This window comes from Sarcophilus harrisii, chromosome 2 (genome assembly GCF_902635505.1).
Source record: "Sarcophilus harrisii chromosome 2, mSarHar1.11, whole genome shotgun sequence".
Lineage (NCBI taxonomy): Eukaryota > Metazoa > Chordata > Mammalia > Dasyuromorphia > Dasyuridae > Sarcophilus > Sarcophilus harrisii.
Window position 1 is genome coordinate 278,064,090 of NC_045427.1, and position 20,291 is coordinate 278,084,380.

Sequence of the window (20,291 nt, forward strand, 5' to 3'; positions counted from 1 at the left end):
TAGATATTGCCATACCAGATACTCATGATCTCCAAGCTATAAGGAGTAACAATAACAAAATATCAATTATAGAATCTTAGTAGAAAAGATTAAAATCATATGGGAGGAGGTTGAAATGCATATCATCCTTATAGTCCGGTATGCTACTAGAGTTATGCAAAAGATGTCTACAGTGAACTTACATACATGAGCAATATATTTATTCAACCACAAAAAGTAATTATTTTTCCAGCTGTGAAATATTTTATAAAACATTAAATAAATAACTGAAAGAGTTTTGTTCTAGGACCATTTCTTTTTTTTTTCATTTTCCTTTTTTAATTTTTAACAGCTTTTTATTTACAAGTTATATGCATGGGTAATTTTATAGCATTGACAGTTGCCAAACCTTTTGTTCCAATTTTCCCCCTCCTTCCCTTCACCCCCTCCCCTAGATGGCAGGATGACCAATGCATGTTAAATATGTTAAAGTATAAATTAAATACAAAATAAGTATACAAGGACCATTTCTTTTTAACTCTTATCTAAGAAGATGGGCACTGTGATAAGCACAGTTCCTGTTACACAGAAACGCTTAATAGCTGTTTATTGACTATTGGATGACTGCAATCAGTGTTTTAGATATATATCTCATTTTAACCTCAACAACAACCTTGTGAGGTAAATGCCAATATTATTCCCATTTTACAGATGAGAAAATTGAAAAAGATAGGATTTTAAATGACTTATACAATATGATACAGTTAGTAAGGCTCAAACTGAATATGAATGCAGATCTTACTAACTTCAGGTCTACAACTTTTTCTACTGTACTACCTGAATGGCTCAGTCTTGGGAAGTATGTTTTTTGTACAAACTTCTAAAGGGATTAACTATAAGAGATATAAATGAATTCCAAAATGTAGGTGCCTAGACTAGAAGAAAATAAAAAGACCCTTTTCATTTTGTTAACATGTTTAAAATTCCTTGAGTGAAAATCAAAAATCATTAGTGGGTTTTGCCAATTGAAAGCCTTGCCTGTACTATATATCCGACAATTTCAGCATGATGATATTTTGATATGTCATTCCGAAGTATTTGTGATTTTAAATTGTTGAAATGCTAAGCTACCACTATATTCATTGTTCCTGATAAAATTGTCCCTAACCAATCAAATGTGAATCTATTATCTGAGGATCAGTCTCAGTGAAGTAAGAGAAAATCATCTCTGGAAAGTTATCCATCAGATGAAAGTTCTTTTGTTTAATTTTGTTTGTACTTGTTTGTTCTTGTGTATTTTTTTTTTTTGGGGGGGGCGCACAACAACTTATCAAGACTATATATTAAATTGTTTGCTATTTAAAGCCCTTTCACAACTATACCTAAACTGACTTTTACAAATGTATTATTCATTACTCCTATTCACATGCTATTTGGAATAGTCAAATTGGACTTCCTGCTGTTCCTCATACAAAACAGTCCATCTCCAGTCTCTGTTCCTTTACACAGACTGTCCCTTATGTCTGGAAGATACTCTTTCCTTATCTTCATCTCTTAAGAACCTTGAGTTTCTCCAAAGCTCGGTTAAACAACCATCTTTTAGATGAGATCTTTCCTGATCATTCCCAGATGCTATTGCGTCCCATGGCAAATTATCATGTACATACATACATACATGCATACACACACACACACACACACACATATATATTTGTGTGTGCTAAGTGCTAGGAATTTGAAAAAAAGAAAAAAAAGAAATATTCTGTGTCCTCCAGGAGCAGGGGTGACAAATGTACTATGTGTATACATATTCATGGTTTACATGTGTATGAATGCATATATTTATATACATATATATGCCTGTACAAACCTATATGTATGAACAAATGATAGTGTATAAATGCATAGGTATGTATGTGTGTGAGAGAAAGATAGAGACAAAGAAACACACACACACACACAGCCAGAGAGAGAGAGAGAGACAGACAGACATACAGACAGACAGAGACAGACAGAGACAGAGAGAGAGAGAGACACACAGAGAGACAGAGAGAGAGAGATAGTGAGAGAGAGAGCGAGAGGGGAGGAGAGAGAGAGAGAGAGAGAGAGAGAGGAGGGATGTTGTTAACTCCTCTGTTCCTTAGACAGAGATTCTTTCTTTCATGATTTTATATGCCCATTATCTAGCATTATACAAAGCAAATACTTAATAAATGCTCTCTGATTGAGTGAAGAGAGCACACAAATCAACAAAATCACAGGTCTTTGATAATCTTAAGTAAAAACATAAGAAACAGCCAAATTATTCACAATTATCCATTTTGTATCATATATATATATATTTCATACATATATTATCTATATATCTATATATGATTTATAATTCCAAAATCTTTGTTTTTATTACCATCACCAAAAACCTTTTGTCTTGATAGAATCCCACATGGTTTTCTGAGACCATTTCCTAAGACACACCTGTGAAAAATGTTCTAAAACTCCTGGTAAATCTTATGGTATTGATTATCTTCTAATCTAGTTTTGACTCTACCTTGAAACTTCAGCTATAAAAGATTTAAAAGATTTTGCCCTTCACTAAAAGCTATCATCTGTAATCCTGCACTTTCCCATTTCAGAATCCCAATGACTGGCTGTCACATCCAGTTACCTTTATAAACTCCCAAATCAAAGTTTCTAATATCAACACTTGCCTTACTCATCATTCTTACTTCTCAACTCCCAATCTATTAGTAATTCTTTACCATCCCTTGCCACTTACTGTCTGCAGGGTTTGAAGTGGTCAGAGCATAGGAGTCCAAATACTTTAAAAGTTCTACAAATTTTATATAGAAAATGGGAAAACGTAAAAACAAATATGTCAAAATGTCCTCTTACACTCATAGTAAATCATTTAGCTCCCATTTCCTTTTTCTTCAGGGTTCTATCAAGCACAGCTAGCAGCTGCTACATGTGTGTCTATGTTTGTGTGTGTGCGTATCTTGGTGTGTGTGCATGTGCCTGCACGTGCTTTGGTTTCAAAGTAATGGTTTTCTTGACTCTCACAGAAAGGGCTGCAATTTTTGCCCTGCTCTTATTCTAACCTTGTCCAAACAGCCAAATAAATGTATGGATGTGGTATTTCACTGTCCTTTCTCACAAAGCCAAGCCATAAAAGTTGATTTGCACTAACAAGCTGAAAGTGCTGAGTGCTACCAGACTGTGATACATTCCCAGTGCTGAGGGAATGCAGCAATCTGGGAGAAGAATGCCGTAATGCGTTTTCGCAGTAGATTCAGCGCAGACTCAGAAAATAAGGCTCTGATCTGATCCATTGTAGAGAAGGTGGCTTTAGAATAGAAAGAAAGCTAACTTCCACTTTATGGCAGTCTATTTGGAGAAAAATAAGATTTGTCTCCTCATGCGAGTATATTGTTTCCAATCTCAGTAAAATCAAAAGATAAGCACAAATTGTATGACTTTTTCAGGGTCTGACTTTGCTGTAAATATTGTATTGTTGTATCATGTATTATTATGAAATAGCAATAACCCAGAGTAAAATAGGGACCCAGAATTCAGAGGCAGCAGAATAGAGTGGATAGAGTATTGGACTTGGAGTGAGGACGTAGTTTTTGTTTTTCAGTTGTTTTAGTTGTTTATATTTGACTTTGTGACTCCATTTGGGATTTTCTTTGCAGAGATGGAGAAGTTATTTGGCATTTTCTTCAGCTCATTTTATAGATGAGGCAAAAGGGATAAAGTGTCTTGTCCAGAATCACACAAGTAGTGTCGAGGCCAAAGTTGAGTTCAAAAAGAGAAATATTACTTACTTTAGACTTGTGAAATGGGTGCAAATTCCACCCCTGACAAAAATAGCAGTTTGACAGTAAACAATTCATTTAACTTCTATAGATCTCAATTTCATCATCTATAAAATAAAGGTATAAAGGTATTAGACTCAATAATCTCTAAAGTCTTTCCCACAACTAAATTTATGATATTTTAATTTTATTAGTGAGAGGAGAGCAAGTTGACCTGTATTTTTGGTACTTATAATAATACTAATGTAATAATCCTACATTACTTCTTACTTATAATAATCCTAATTGTCTCATGGCACAAAAATCTATATCTCTTTAATAACAATCTTCTCCTAGAAATATCATATGACTAAACATTATGGAACAGTGATCAAAGAAGATCAGAATTACAAGCAACTCAAAACATACTATGAATCTACAGAATGACATAGATCAGGGGTGATGTACAAATAAGAATTGTCATCAAACATGTGTTTAAGGATGTTTAAGATTAGAAGATTAGCTAGTTATGTAGGGAAAGAGGGATGATAAAGGGAATTTTCTTTTCTTTTTTTAAGTTTTTTATTTACAAGTTATATGCATGGGTAATTTTACAGCATGGACAATTGCCAAATCTTTTGTTCCAATTTTTCCCCTCCTTCCCCCCAACCCTTCCCCCAGATGGCAGGGTGACCAATACATGTTAAATATGTTAAAGTATAAATTAAATACAATATAAGTATACATGTCCAAACAGTTATTTTGCTGTACAAAAAGAATCAGACTTTGAAATAGTATACTATTAGCCTGTGAAGGAAATAAAAAATGCAGGCAGACAAAAATATAGGGATTGGGAATTCTATGTAATGGTTCATAGTCATCTCCCAGAGTTCTTTCTCTGGGTGTAGCTGGTTCAATTCATTACTGCTCTGTTGGAACTGATTTGGTTCATCTCATTGTTGAAGAGGGTCACATCCATCAGAATTGATCATCATATAGTATGGTTGTTGAAGTATATAATGATCTCCTAGTCCTGCTCATTTCACTCAGCATCAGTTCATGTAAGTCTCTCCAGGCCTCTCTGAAATCCTCCTGCTGGTTATTTCTTATCGAAAAATAATATTCCATAATATTCATATATCATACTTTATTCAGCCATTCTCCAATTGATGGGCATCCACTCAGTTTCCAGTTTCTGGCCACTACAAAGAGGGCTGCCACAAACATTCTTGCACATACAGGACCCTTTCCCTTCTTTAAGATGTCTTTGGGATATAAGCCCAGTTGTAACACTCCTGGATCAAAGGGTATGCATAGTTTGATAACTTTTTGAACATAGTTCCAAATTGCTCTCCAGAATGGCTGAATGTATTCACGATTCCACCAACAATGTGTTACTGTCCCTATTTTCCCACATCCCCTCCTATGTTTCACAATTAAAGGGAATTTTCAAAGACTGCATAAGAACAGTTGATATACTCAAAGAATTAAAGGACATTCAGCACTAAGTACAGTGTCTGGGCACATACTAGGCATTTATTAAACATTAGTTGATTATTGAGGAATCCCCTACAAAAGTTTCATATAAATACATGAACAATTTCTTACTTTAACTGTGGATCAGGAGTCTGAGTTTTGGGCTCTAGGTGGCATCTCGATTATCTGGTATTTGAGGAGCTGAATCCCAACTGGTCTTATTTACTTATTGGCATTTTGAGCTGATTTGATTTTTTTTTACCTTACTTATTTAATCTAGTGTGAATATTGAATCTAAATCTCATTTAAATTTCCTTATATATTATAGAGACACACAGGAGATTTTAGAGTGGGGAAGGGTAAACAATGTGCACCAGGAACACAATGAACCTCCATTTGAATTTCTCTACATATTTCAGGACCAATGAAGAAATTTTCATCCAAGGCTTCCATTTAAATGATCATATATGAATCAGGGACACATTATAGGAAATTTTGCCTAAAACAACCCACATTGCAATTATTTCAGAAATTATGCGGAAATTGTGATTTACAGCAATGGAGAAAGGTCCTATAACAGTAAGTTCATGGCTCCACAGATGTATTTGAATGAATTTTAAGTATTTATTAAGAGTCAATTTTATTTTACATATTATATAGCATAAACAGAAAAATGAGCTTGGATCCCTCTTATTAATATGACAAATAAAATGAAACCTGCATTAAGAAAAAACTTTAAATTAAAAAAGAAAACTGCTATAGAGTACCAGGGAAAGAGTTGTAAGTGGAAAATATCTCTAATGATCTTGTAATTTTCAAGATAGAATTTATTGGCCGATTTCATGCAATTCTAATAGAGAAGGTTGAGAGTGTCATAGCAATATAAGATTTTTCACATCACCAAGAATAGATTAAATATCTAAAATGAAGTTTATCCTAGTATATTTACTGTTGAGGGGCTCAGTGGTGGAGGAGATAGGGAGTTGACTTTTGAGAGTGGAAGACCTGAATTCAAGTCCTAGCTATGACATATCCTTTCTATGTGACTATGAACAACTTGCTAAAAATCTTAGAATTCTAGGTATATTTTCTTGATTATGCAATCCAGAGAACTGCTGACTTATAGTGGTAGAGAATTTTCCTCATATAAGAGTTTTTGATACAATAAAATTGCATATCTAAGCACTATCACCATGACATTTACCTTCATAATAAGGGTCTGGAATGTTATTTAATGGCAAAATATGGATAATTGGTTTTGAATTTCAAACTCTATAAAGAAATAATAGGGAGTTCTCTTGATGGATTAGAGTTTATGAAAATAAATGGAAACCTAAAACAAGTATCAGGGTTAAGAATAATGTCTAAAAGTAAAAAAAAAAAAAAAAAAAAAAAAAAAAAATTAGGGCCAGGTCAGACATGCCCCCTCTCAGTTCTTGGCTCCTTTTTCATTAAATTTGTGGAGTTACTAATTCTATTTAAAATCTAAGGTTAGAGATTGTCCTGCCAAAGGATATTTGTAATCCTAGCAAAATAAGAGTTAGATTTTATTTAATAAGGCATTAAAACTTTAAATTTTTCAAAATCTTATGATTAAAGACAATTTAACACACTAAATGAATAAATGATCTCATCTCCCTTTTTAATGAATTCAAAGGCATAAGTAATAGAACAAGAAATAGTTATCTTCCAGCCTTCTCCAAATTTCTGGGGTATGTACCTTCCCTTGTACTGGAATGAACTTGTTATTTGACTTAGTTCCCTCACAGACTATGTAAGGTCAGCAGTGAAAACCTAACTAGCTTCAAAGCTCATACTCTGATTATCCCAAACACATCCCCACAGTTATGTTTTTTTATCAGCTGCCCAAAAAAATGACTTCTCAGCTAGCAGTGATGATAACAGCTTAGCTGCTGCAGTTCTATGAGTACTCTTATTTCTCACTCCCAAAAGACCATTCCAGCTCAAAGTAGAAGAAAACCATAAAAGTTTGAGGAATTCTGAGTAAACCACCTGATCAGCAAGCATATAGCTTTCTGTCTCTATGGTCATATCTCTATAGGAATACCAAGACATATGCTGGGAAGGCATAGGAAGAAAGAGAGATAGAGAGTGGTACAATAGGAAAGTTGATTGACATAGCTTTTCCAGAGGCAATTGCACAGTTGATTTGATTATAGTTTTCAGAGCAAGAGTTGTAAAGGAGGAAAGTGAAGTTGAGATGAAGAAGCCTTGGCCTGAGGGAGTTTAAAGCTTAGTGGTTTCAAACTCCTCCTAGACATGGTCTCTGGAGGTCCAATTTGAAGACTGGAAGGAAGAGGAAGAAAGAAAGAATGAAAGAATGAAAGGAAGGAAGGAAGGAAGGAGGAAGAGAAGGAAGAATGGAGAGAAGGAAGGAAGGAAGGAAGGAGGAAAAGAAGGAAGGAAGGAAGGGAGGAAGGAAAGGAGAGAAAGAAGGAAAAAAGAAAAGAGAGAGGTATAGATATTAAAATATATTAATAGCTAAATATTTATCTAATATATAATAATAATAAATTATAGCTAACATGAACGTAAGCATTATAAGATTTGCAAATGTTTTATAAATATTATTTCTTTTTATCTTCAAAACAATCACTGGAGATAGTTATTATTATTTCCATTTTTCAGATGGGGAAATCAAGACAACCAGCCATTAGTGATTTGCCCCAGGGTATATATATTGAGTAAGTTTCTGAGGCTGACTTTGAACTTGTCTCTCTAGTTCAAAGTCCAGCATTTCATCCACTGAACCACTTAGCTACTTCATAGAACTGGTCTAACAACAATTTTCATTCTTCGATCAATCACTGCAGAATCACCAAATTTGTAGCCTAACATTTCAATTATGTAGGTTTTAAATGAATAAAAGAGGAATGTGAAGGTGGGTAGAGGTAATTGGATAAAGTTAAGTATGTCCAAAAGACATCTAGGCTGGATCTCCAGGAGTCATTTTGAGGGTGATTTTGAAAGTGCTTAGAGTTCATTTCTCAAGATATTCGACATCAGTGAAATACTTATAGAATAAGAAGGGGCAATGAGATATTTTATCTTTGTGTCAGCATCAGACTTCTCAGTGGGGAAATTTGCTCCACTGATAAGAATTTCTTTCAGTGTACCATCAACTCCAAGAATTCTTTGAGAATGTAAGTGATAACATATTCACACAGCTGGTGTATGGACTGAAGGAGGATTTGAACATTGGTCTTCCTTATTCCAGGATCAGCTCTCTCTCCATAATACTATACAGGCTTTCACTGATTATATTACTGTAGAAGAATTAATTTAAACTTGGTATGCATTAAGAAGGCCATAGTTTTTTTAAGTAAAGGGAAACAATAATTTACTCCTCTTGAATGCTCTCCAGCTTATTTAATGTCATCTGCACTGTTGTGTTACATTCTGAACATCTTGATTTAAGAAAGGCATTGATAAGATGTAGAGCATTCAAAAGAGTATCACCAGGATAGTGAAGATATGGGAGTCCACGAGGTGAAGAAAATGAGAGAAAAGAAGATTCATTGAGGACATGATAATCATCTTTAATTATTTGTCAGACTTTCATGTAGAGAGAATATTATATGATCTTAGAGAGCAGAATCTGGAATAATGAGGAAAAGTTTAAAAAAAACAACAAATTTACATATGATGTTATAGAAAAAAAGATGAAAAAAACAAACAAACAATTTCTTAACTATTAGTGCTGTCCAAAAGTGCAGTATACTATCTCAAGAGGTGTTAGATTCCCTTTTCTTGGAAGGCTGAATGATCATTTTTGATATATGGTAATATTGGGGATTTATTTTGTCTATGTTTTCCATTAAATAGCTGCTAATGTCTTCTCAAATTCTTTGATTATGTGATCCCAAGTGTAGTCTTTGAAACTAATCTCCATCTCCTTTTTAACACCAGTTTTATTCTAACCACATTCTATGGCCATGGGTCATGAAACAATCTCAAATACTGAATTGTAGGTCACCCAATGGGCAATGGAGAAACTTATGATGGTTATAAATTATTGACATTATATTTTCCACTCTACTGCTCCCATTCCAGTCTTCAAATTGGACCTCCAGAGACCATGTCTAGGAGGAGTTTGAAACCGCTAAGCTTTAAACTCCCTCAGGCCAAGCTTCTTCACCTCAACTTCACTTTCCTCCTTTACAACTCTTGCTCTGAAAACTATAATCAAATCAACTGTGCAATTGCCTCTGGAAAAGCTATGTCAATCAACTTTCCTATTGTACCACTCTCTATCTCTCTCTACAATTACCCAAAACATCTTTCAATTTCTTTCTTCCAATGGTCTCCTCTCTCCCATTTTTATGATTGTTCCCTATTAGAAGGCAAGATTCTTAAGAGCACAGATTATTTTGCTTTTCTATTTGTATCCCCAGGGGCTAGTTAGCACTGCACTTTGTACATAAGCACTTATTAAATGACCACTTATTCATTCATATTACTAAGAAAAAAAGCTTCTATTCAAAATGTGGCATAAAAAATATCATTCCAAATATAGATTTAGAGTTGAAAGAAACCTTAGAGATCATCTGGTCCAACTTTCTCATTTTATAGACCCAGTTAATGTAAGTAATTTTGCTTATAGTCATACAAGTAGCAAAATACGAAGATAGGATTTAAACCTTGTACTTGTATTCCAAAGACAGCTGCTCCATAATGTACAAAGTATCCCAAAAGTCTTAGTGAAGTTTTAATTTTTAATATTTTCAAAAATATGAATGCCATAAACTGATGGAAACATTTTAAAGCTTAATTAGTTAAATTTATTTCAATCTTATTTAATTCTGTAAATTTGGAGTAAGAAAATTTTAATATAAATTTTACTAAAATGAGACATCTTTCATTAGGCATTAATGGTGCAACAGTTTCTGCATAATACTTTGTCAAAACAGTCAGCAGAGATGACCCCCTCATTTTGGCTGCCTCAGTCAACTGATTTCTCTCCCTTAGTCTTTTTCTTGTGAGGTTACCTCAAAATAGTCATATATTAAATCTTGTTCTTTAAATAATATTAAAGCTAGTATTACAAAGGTGATTCAGTTACTCAATAGTAGCTAATGAAAGTTTTTTTTTTTCTTAAAAAAGTTGGAGAATTAATAGAGGGAAATATAGCACCAGATGGTGGTTAATGATAAGAAATATGTGGTATTTGGAAAATTTAAGTAATTATCCTTTCACATGTTGTTTTTTGTAAGTTTGTAGCATTTAGTCTTTTGAAATTATTAAAACTTCAAATGCACTAAAACTTTACGGACATACTGTATGCATAGCTTGAGTGCTTAGATAAAAAATTGTTCTTAAAATCAGGAAAAATTGAATTCTAATCCTGTCTTAGACATTTTGTGTGTGACCCTGTGCAAGTCATTTAAATATTTTTTCAAGTCATTTTCCTCAACTATAAAATGAGAATTATAATACCTCCCTCAGGATTGTTGAACAGATTAACTGAGTTCACATATACAAAGTACTTTGGAGGCCTTAAAAAATCTTTAAAACCATACAAATGCTAGGCTAAGTATTATTTTACAACATTAAGAAGCAAAACTCTGGTATGTTGTGTGTAGTTCCCATAGAAGATTTCTGGGGGGACATAAAAATCACACACAGCATTGGATGGATTCTGATTTGCAACACTGCATAAGTCATAGATTCATTTAAATGCCAAGGTATCAACGTGTTATTTTTTTGTCTCTTCATTATCTATATCATTTTCATACTCTCATGCTCAATAAATGTTTTTGAATTTATGGATTAACTTACATATAAACTAATGGCAAGCTAATCATTTTGCTGACTCAGCATACCATGATGGAATGATCTTTGATCCAGGAATAAATAGGGAACCAGAATTCTAATTCCAGCCTTACCACCAACTTACTCTATGAATTCCTTTTCCTCTCTGAATATCTTTTTTCTTATTAGTGTAATAAAAACATTAGACCAGATGAACTCAGAGGTCCCTTTTATTGCTCGCATGCAATCTGGGTATGTCAGGATTAGAGTTGGAAACTGTTTAAAGTTTCCTTTGTTAATATCTTCAATTTATGAACTTTCTTTGTGTTCCTTTGGATGTTCAGAGGAGAGAAAGTTCACTCAGAAGTTTTATTTTCTTTAAAAAAAATTCAATAAACCTAATCAAATGGCCTGACCTCAATCCTATAAAAAGTAATAGAAGCAGACACAGTTCAGCCTTAAATAAACCCTTGTCCAAAGAAATGGATCTTCCAAATATTCACTTCTTGGAGATAAGAAAGTCTTTTTCATATTCAATTAATTGGAACTGTTGAACTAAATGCCTTCTCAAATAAATTCAAGTCCTTACATTAGTGAGTCATTTTCTGATGGCAAACTTGGCCAGAGAATTATAAACTTTAAACTAATGATACAATTAAAGGGCTTCTGCCAAGTTTCATGCTTACAGTACTCAAAAATAAAGATTTACCCAAAAATAAAACAAAAAGTGTTGGAGAATCAGGGAAAACACAGCTGTTGATTCAGATTGTGAAAAGCTAGTCCAGGATTTTATCTTTGGGTATCATTGTCACTAAAAAGAATTAATTCAACTGGCTCTGGTATTTTGGGAATTGAGTCTTGTCAGGGTGAAACCTCAAAGGACCCAAAGCAGGTTGATTTGGATTAAGTCTTTACTTAATTCAGTGTGAGAGGCTTCATTCCATAAAGGGTTCTATCCTGAAGGAGATGGATTAAAGAGAAAGATATTAGAACTTAAGGACATGAAATGGGAGAATCTGAAAATTGTAAGTCAAGGATCAGTTCCAGGCAAAACCAGAAGTGAAAAGATCAGGTTGAACTGGAGGGTTCAAGCAAGAAGAAATCTGTAAAGTAGGAAATAGAAAACCAGCTTGAAATAATTAATATAGAAAGTTATTTCTATCATGATTCAGATATTCATATTGTTAGACAATTTGTATGTCCAACATCTAGTTGGCAATAGGTCACAAAAAATAATAATTTCTGTCCTTGCATAAGACCAAAGTCATTGGTTTGTTTCCAGTAAGGTAAGTTAATTCCCAATACCTGGCCATCTAATATGTCCCTGACCAGCAGGTATGCAAATCTGTGCTATAAATCACAAAAAAATTTTGGTTGACATGGTAAGGCATTTGTGATGTCCTGATAAAAGTCAGGTGATAAGCATTTATTAAGTACCTATTATGTACTGGGCAGTATACCAAGAGTTGAGTACACAAGGCAAAACAAGAAGTTATGAAGAAGTACATTTTCCAAGGAGTTCAGTGTAATGGATCTAATGCAAGAAATCTAGTTCTGTAATTTATTAACTGTGTGACCATGGAAAGTCAATTAACATCTCTGTACTTCAGTTTTCTCATTTATAAATTAGGGTTAAAAATAGCTATAATGCCTAAACTGTTGCTGTGAGGAGCATTTGATATATATATATATATATATATATATATATATATATATATATATATATATATGCAATATAATGCCATGCAAACATTGTTAACTATCAAGTATTATATAAAATTTAATTTGTCAGTATTATCAGCTTGCCACTATCAATTCAAAATATACTTGCTAAGTACATATTATATGCAAAATACTGTTTTATGAGGGACTGATATTTGACTGGTTAAGAGACGGAGATAAAGCAATGCAACTGTGCTAAGTATATGTGTATGATCATGTATTTATGTATGTATGCATGTGCGACATTTTATGGGTTGAGGTGGCAAGCACAAAAAATGCAACCTGTGAATGCATATATGTAAGCATATATATTTATGTATGGCATTTTAGTGGCTAGGTAGGGAGGGGAGGAGATACAACCTTTCTCTGCCTGTATATGTGTATGTATAAATACTAAGTAATTTGAGAACAGTGAGATCATTCACAATTAGGAGAGATCAGGGTAGGCTTCACAGAAGAGGTGGTAATTGAATTGAGTTTTGAAAGACAGCAAAGATTTTAAGAGGAAACAGTACACTATAGGCATGGTAGGTTACTTGTGCAATTACATGCATGCATGAAAAAGTGCTTATTGATTATTAACTAGAAAACATTCTGCCTAATGTTATAAGTATAAACAGAAAATTTTCATTATAAATAGAAAATCAAGATAGTCTCTGCTGTCAAAGAGCTTATGTTTTAATAAGTAAGCCATAGGTTCCAATATATTATTTTCTATTTTTTCATTGAGATTTTTATTTTATTTATTTATTTTTAAGGCTCATTACTTTATGAATCATGTTGGGAGAGAAAAATCACAACACAAGGGAAAAATCATGGGATAGAGAAAAAATAAAACTAAAAAGAAGTGAACATATCATGTATTGATTTAGATTCGATCTATATAGTTCTTTTGCTGGATGCAGATGGTGTTTCCTATCCAAAGATTATTGGGATTACCTTGCATCATTGAATCACTGAGAAGAACCAAATCTTTCATAATTGAACTTTGTACAATCTTGCTATTATTGTGTACTGTGTACTGTGTTCTGCTTGTTTTGCTCAACATCAGAACATGTAAATCTTTCCATGACTTTCTAAAATCAGCTTGTTCATCATTTTTTACAGAACAATAATATTCCATTACCTTCATATACCACAATTTATTCAGTCATTCCTCAACTGATGGGTTTCTATTCATTTTCCAATTCTTTGCTACCACAAAAAGAGCTGCCACAAATATTTTTGCACATGTGGGCCCTTTTCCTTCCTTTATGATTTCCTTGGGATACAGACTCAGTAATGTTTCTGTTAGGTCAAAAGATATGCAGTTTTATAGCTCTTTGGGCATAGTTCCAGAGTGCTTTCCAGAGTGGTTGGATCATTTCACAACTCCACCAACAATGCATTAGAGCCTCAGTTTTCCCATATCTTCTCCACCATTTATCATTATCTTTTCTTGTAATTTTAGCCAACCTGAGAGATGTGAGGTGGTATCTCAGAGTTGTTTTAATTTGCATTTCTCTAATAGTGATTTACAGCATTTTTTCACATGGCTATACATGTTTTTAATTTTATCATCTGAAATTTGTCTGTTCAGATCCTTTGACTATTCATTAATTGGGGAATGATTTATATTTTTGTAAGTTTGACACACTTCTTTATATATTTTAGAAATCAGATTTTTATTAGAAACACTGGCTCTAAAGATTTTCCCCAGCTTTGTAATTCCCTTTTAATTTTGTTTCTGTTGGTTTTGTCTGTGCAAAAACTTTTTAATTTAATGTAATCAAAGTTGTCCATTTTGCCTTTCATAAAGTTCTCTAGTTCTTCCTCCTCATAAATTCCTCCCTTCTCCAGAGATCTGATTGCTAACTTATCCCTTGCTCTCCTAATTTGTTTATCGTATTATCCTTTATGCCCAAATCATGTACTTATTTTGACTTTGACTTTATTTTGGAATGGGTTATGAGATATAGTTCTATGCTGAGTTTCTGACATTATTTTTCCAGTTTTCCCAGTAATTTTTGTCAAATAGTGAGAACTTATTCCAGAATCTAGAGTTTGGGGTTTTATCAAATATTAGATTGCTATAGACCTTGATTATTTTGTCATGTGTATCTAATGTATTCATTGAACCCACTCTATTTCTTAGCTAGTAGCAAATGGTTTTGATGACTACTGCTTTATGATATAGTTTTAGATTTGTTACTCCTATTATCCTTTGTATTTTTTTCATTAATTCCCTTGATTTTCTTGACCTTTTGTTCTTGCAGATTAATTTTGTTACTATTTTTTCTAGTTATATAAAATAATTTTTGGCAGTTTGGGTGGTATGACATGGAACAGTAGACCAATTTAGGCAGAATTGACATTTTTATTATATTAGCTCAGTGTATCCATGAGCAATTAATATTTTTCCAGTTGTTTAGATTTGATTTTGTATGAGAAGTGTTTTGTAATTGCATTCATCTAGTTCTTGGGTTTGTCTTCGCAGGTAGACACCCAAATATTTTCATTTGTATACAGTTATTTTAAATGGAATTTCTCTTTCTATCTCTTGCTGATGAGCTTTGTCAGAAATATATAGAAATGTTGAAGATTTGTATGGGTTTATTTTATATCCTGCAATTTTGCAAAAGCTGTGAATAATCTCTAAATGTATCATCATATTATCTGCAAATAGTGATAGATTTCTTTCATCACTGACTATTCCAATTTCTTTAATTTATTTTTCTTTTCTTATTGCTAAAGCCAGCATTGCTATTACAATATTTAATAATAGTGGTGATAATGGGCATCCTTATTTTACTCCTGATCTTATTAGGAATGCATCCATCTTTTCCCTATTACAAATAATATTAACTGCTGATTTCGGTTATATACTGCTTATTATTTTAAGGAAAGCTTACTTTATCCCTCTGCTTTCTTGTGAAGAGCTGAAATTCTGAATAGGTGCACTTAACTTGGACAACCAAGCACTTACAGCTAATTACCTATTGGACAATCACTCTATTAGCATGTTTGAAATTTCTCTTCTCACAGTTAATGCTAGCTCAATGCTTGGGGTTAAGAGAATGTAGGGAGGGATTAGGGGGTGGAGTGAGATGAGCCAGAGTTACTTTGGAGGTGGAAAAAGAGAAGGGAGGTTGTGGAGAGCTTGTGGCAGTCGTGTCCATCCCCTTTACTTCTCCCCCTAAAGACCAAGGACTTTTGCTTATCCTGACACTGGCTGATTCTGAGACCTCCAGGGAGCTAATCTGGACTTCACACTCTCTAGTATTTTTAATAGGAATGGGTGCTGGTTTTTTTTTTTTTTTTTTTTTTTTTTGTCAAAAGCTTTTTCTACATCTATAGAGAATATCATATGATTTCTGATGGTTTTGTTATTGATATGGTCATTTATGATAGTAGTTTTTTCCTTTTTTAAACCAGTTTTGCATTCCTGGTATAAATCCCACTTGTTCATAGTTTATTATCCTGGTGATAAGTTGCAGTAATCTCTTTGCTAATATTTTATTTAAAATTTTTGCATCAATATTCATTAGAGAGATTGGTTCATAAGTTTTTTTCTCTGTTTTGGCTCCTCTTGATCTAGGTATCAGTATCATATTTGTGTCATAGAAAGAATTTGGCAGGACTCCTTCTTTACCTACTTTTCCAAATAGTTTACATAACATTGGAATTAATTGTTCTTTAAATGGTTGGTAGAATTTCCTTGCAAATTCATCTGGCCTTGGAGATTTTTTCTTTGGGAGCTCATTAATTACTTGTTCAATTTCTTTTTCTATAATGGAACTATTTATTTTCTCTTCTGTTAATCTGGGCAATTTATAGTTTTATAAATATTGATTCATTTCAGTTAGATTATCAGACTTGCTGTCATACAGTTGGGCAAATTAGTTCCTAATTATTGTTTTAATTTCTTTTTCATTGTTAGTAAGTTCACCTTTTTAATTTTTGATGCTGCTGATTTCATTTTTTTCCTTTTTCTAATCAAATTAACCAAAATTTTAATCTTCTTTTTTTTTTTTCATAAAGCCACCTCTTAGTTTTATTTATTAGTCCAATAGTTTTCTTGGTTTTGATTTTATTAGTCTCTCCTTTGAGTTTTAGCATGTCTAATTTGGTATTTAATTTGGAGTTTTAAATTTGTTCTTTTTTTAGCTTTTTTAGCATGACCAATCCATTGATCTTCTCTTTCTCTATTTTATTTATGAAGCTATTTAGAGATATAAAATTTCCTCTAAGAACTCCTTTGGCTACATCCCATAGGATTTGGTATGTTGTCTCATTGTTGTCATTTTTTGAATGAAATTATGGATTGTATAGATATTTTTTTTTTCTTGTGGTATTTCCTCATTTTTTACTTTTAAAGTTGAGGGCTACTTCTGGGATAAAGGAAACGCTGTCCCAAGCTTCCTGTGCAGCTCAGAACTTTGGCTTTGATACAGGGATTCCTTGTGTTTGCAGGGGGTAGCTTTGTCTGCTTTTTTTTTTTTTTTTTCAGAAAATATCTTGGTTTCCCAGAGTTTGCCTTTTGAGCTGGGACTGGAAGATGCCCCATTGATTTGATCCTCTACTTAGGCAGGACTAAGGGTCTTTGTTGTTGATTTTCTGTGATTAAGAGCCTCTCACTGATTTTCCCATTATCTATCTGATCTAGCTTCATGCCAGCAATTAAACCTTTCTTGAATTTTTTCCAGTCTATCTTGAGCTGGAGAGTGGTTTCATTGTTTCAGACTCTGTTCAGAGGCCTGGGTTCCTGTGATTTTCAAGGAAAACTGGGAGAGCTCTAGCAGCTTCCTGACTTTACTTTGCCATCTTGGTTTTACTGCCAGAAGTCTCAGGGGCTCCAATTTAGCTTTCATGTAGAAAATATTAAGTAAAAGTATGTGTGGAAAGACTAGAGATGCAGTGGGATTTAGAATGAGGACATTAGATGCTAAGGTGAGAAATTTGTGTGTTTTATTCTAGAGACGATAGAGAGCCCCAAAGAATTATAAACTCAGACCTATTTTTAAGAAGAATGGTGTTGAAAATAAACTACTATGAAAGAGTTTGGAAAGCTAAAGAAAACTTAAAAAGAATTATGATAATCACTTGAGAGTTGGTGATGTTCTGGTCTAAGTTCACAGTCATAAGATTGTAAAAAATGCAACAAATGTAGAAAAAAATTCTGGAGTCAAAATCTAGCTAGTCAATTAGATAGCTAGTCAACTAGAGAAATATGATTGAATTAAGAAGGGCTAGAAAGGGTAAAGTGAAGAATCAGGTAATCCTGAGTTTTCAAACTTAGGTAATTGGGAAATGCTCTAGAGAGAAATAGGAAAAAAAATGTGAGAGGATGCATTTAGTAGTAAAAATGAGTTTTTTCTTGTCTCTCACTTCCTTCTTTCCTTCCTCCCTCCCTCCCTCCCTTCCTTCCTTCCTTCCTTTCTTCTTCCTTTTTTTCTTCCCTTTCTCCCTCTCTCCCTTTCTCCCTCTCTCCCTCCCTCCCTTCCTTCCTTCCTTCCTTCCTTCCTTCCTTCCTTCCTTCCTTCCTTCCTTCCTCCTTTCTTTCCTACTTTCCTTCCTTTCTTCTTCCCTTCCTTTTTTCCTTCCTTCCTTTCTTCTTCCCTTCCTTCATCCCCTTCCTCCTTCTCCCTTTCCTTTTCTCTCTTCCTCCCTCCTTCTTTCCTTCCCTCCCTCCTTCCCTCCTTCCTTCCTTTCTTTCTTTCTTTCTTTCTTTCTTTCTTTCTTTCTTTCTTTCTTTCTTTCTTTGCTTCCTTCCTTCTTTCTTTTTGTCTTTCATTCATTCATTCATTCTTTTTCCTTGCTTTCTTTTTTCCTCTTTCCTTCTTTCTTCCTTCCTTCCTCCTTCCTTTTCTTTCTTCCTTCCTTCCTTCTCCTCTCCCTCCCTCTCTCCCTCCTTCCTTCCTTCTTTCTTTTTGTCTTTCTTTCATTCATTCTTTCTTTTTCCTTGCTTTATTTTTTCCTCTTTCCTTCCTTTCTTCCTTTCTTCCTTTTTTTCTTCTTTCCTTTTTAGATATAGTTGATTTGACATGACAATTTTTCATCTAAGTATAGGTAATAGCTGCAGCATTTGGTCTGTAGTCAATAAAATCTGGACTTAAATCTGGTCCCACATACTTATTAATTTTGTGATCCTGGCAAATCACTTTACCTCTCTCAGTCTCAGTTTCCTCATGTGTAAAATGATGTGAAAATAATAACTGATTCCCAGGATCTTTTTGAGGATAAAATGAAACATTTCTAAAATGCTTAGCACAGTTCCTAGCAAATTGAATATACTTAAAAATATTTGTTCACTTTCCAAATGGAGATGTCTAGCAGGAATTATATTTTAAAAGGCTGGAAAGATAGGAAGAGCTTTAAATTTACAACAGAGAGGAGTTTTATGTTTGATCCTAAAGGTAATAGGGAACCACTAGTGTGATATGGTCAGATCTTTGCTTTAGCATCTACATCATCGTTGGAGTGGAAAAAGAATTGGTATAACACCAATTACAAATCTATTCCCCAAAACTAGATGATAAGTGATAAAATCCTGAACCAAGATAGTATTTGTATAGATGTTGAGGTTTGAATGTATGTAAGAAATGAAATGGAGATGGAAGTGACAATATTTGGAAACTTAATGGATATGTGGCTTGAGTGAGAGTGAAGAGTCACAATATCATTGTTGTAAGTACCTTTAACAGTAATAGGATAGTTTAGAAACATGGAGGTTGAGCAGAAAGATAATGAGCTCTTTCAGATATACTGAGTTTGTGATGCCTACAGAATATCTTGTTTGAGTTTTCCTATTCATGATGTATGTTTGGAGAATAAAAGAGATACTGTTCTAGATACATAGATTTGGGAATCATCTGCATAGAAATAGCCATTGAACCCTATAAAAACTGATAAACTCAATAAAGGAAAGGAAAAAGAGTGTCTAGGATAAGCACTAAGGTAAATTAGTTTCCTAGATGATGAACCAGGAAAGGAAATGGAGAAACAGTCAGATAAATAGGAAAAGAATCAAAATGAGAGAGTAGTGTTACAAAACTCCAAAGAGAAAGCATCATCAGGAGGAAAATTAGTAATCTCTGATGCTGTAAAGAGGTTTAAAAGAATAGAAATGGCTAAAAGATATTGATGTATTTTGGAAATCATGTAATTTTGGAGACAATATTTTCAGTTCAGGTATGAATTCAGATATCAGATTATAAACTATAAAGAAGAGACTGAAAGGGGAGGAAATAGAGGAACTGACTGTATTTTTTTTCCTCCAGGTAGAAATTAAGTAGCCCAAGTTTATTATGGGCATGAGGAATGTCATAAGCAAGGGCACATAGATAGGATAAGTTAGGGCAAGATTGGGCAAATGAAAAATAATCTAGTTTAATCCTATATCAGATGATTTTTCTTTATTTGAATAAATAAATAAAACATTTTTAAAGGGTTCTCTTTGTGCAAATCACTGTGCTAAAATGATAGGAATATAAATGAATTAAGACAGTCCCTCTTGCAAAGATCTCATATTCTAATGTGGAAGACAACACATGCAAGTCTTCAGCTGTA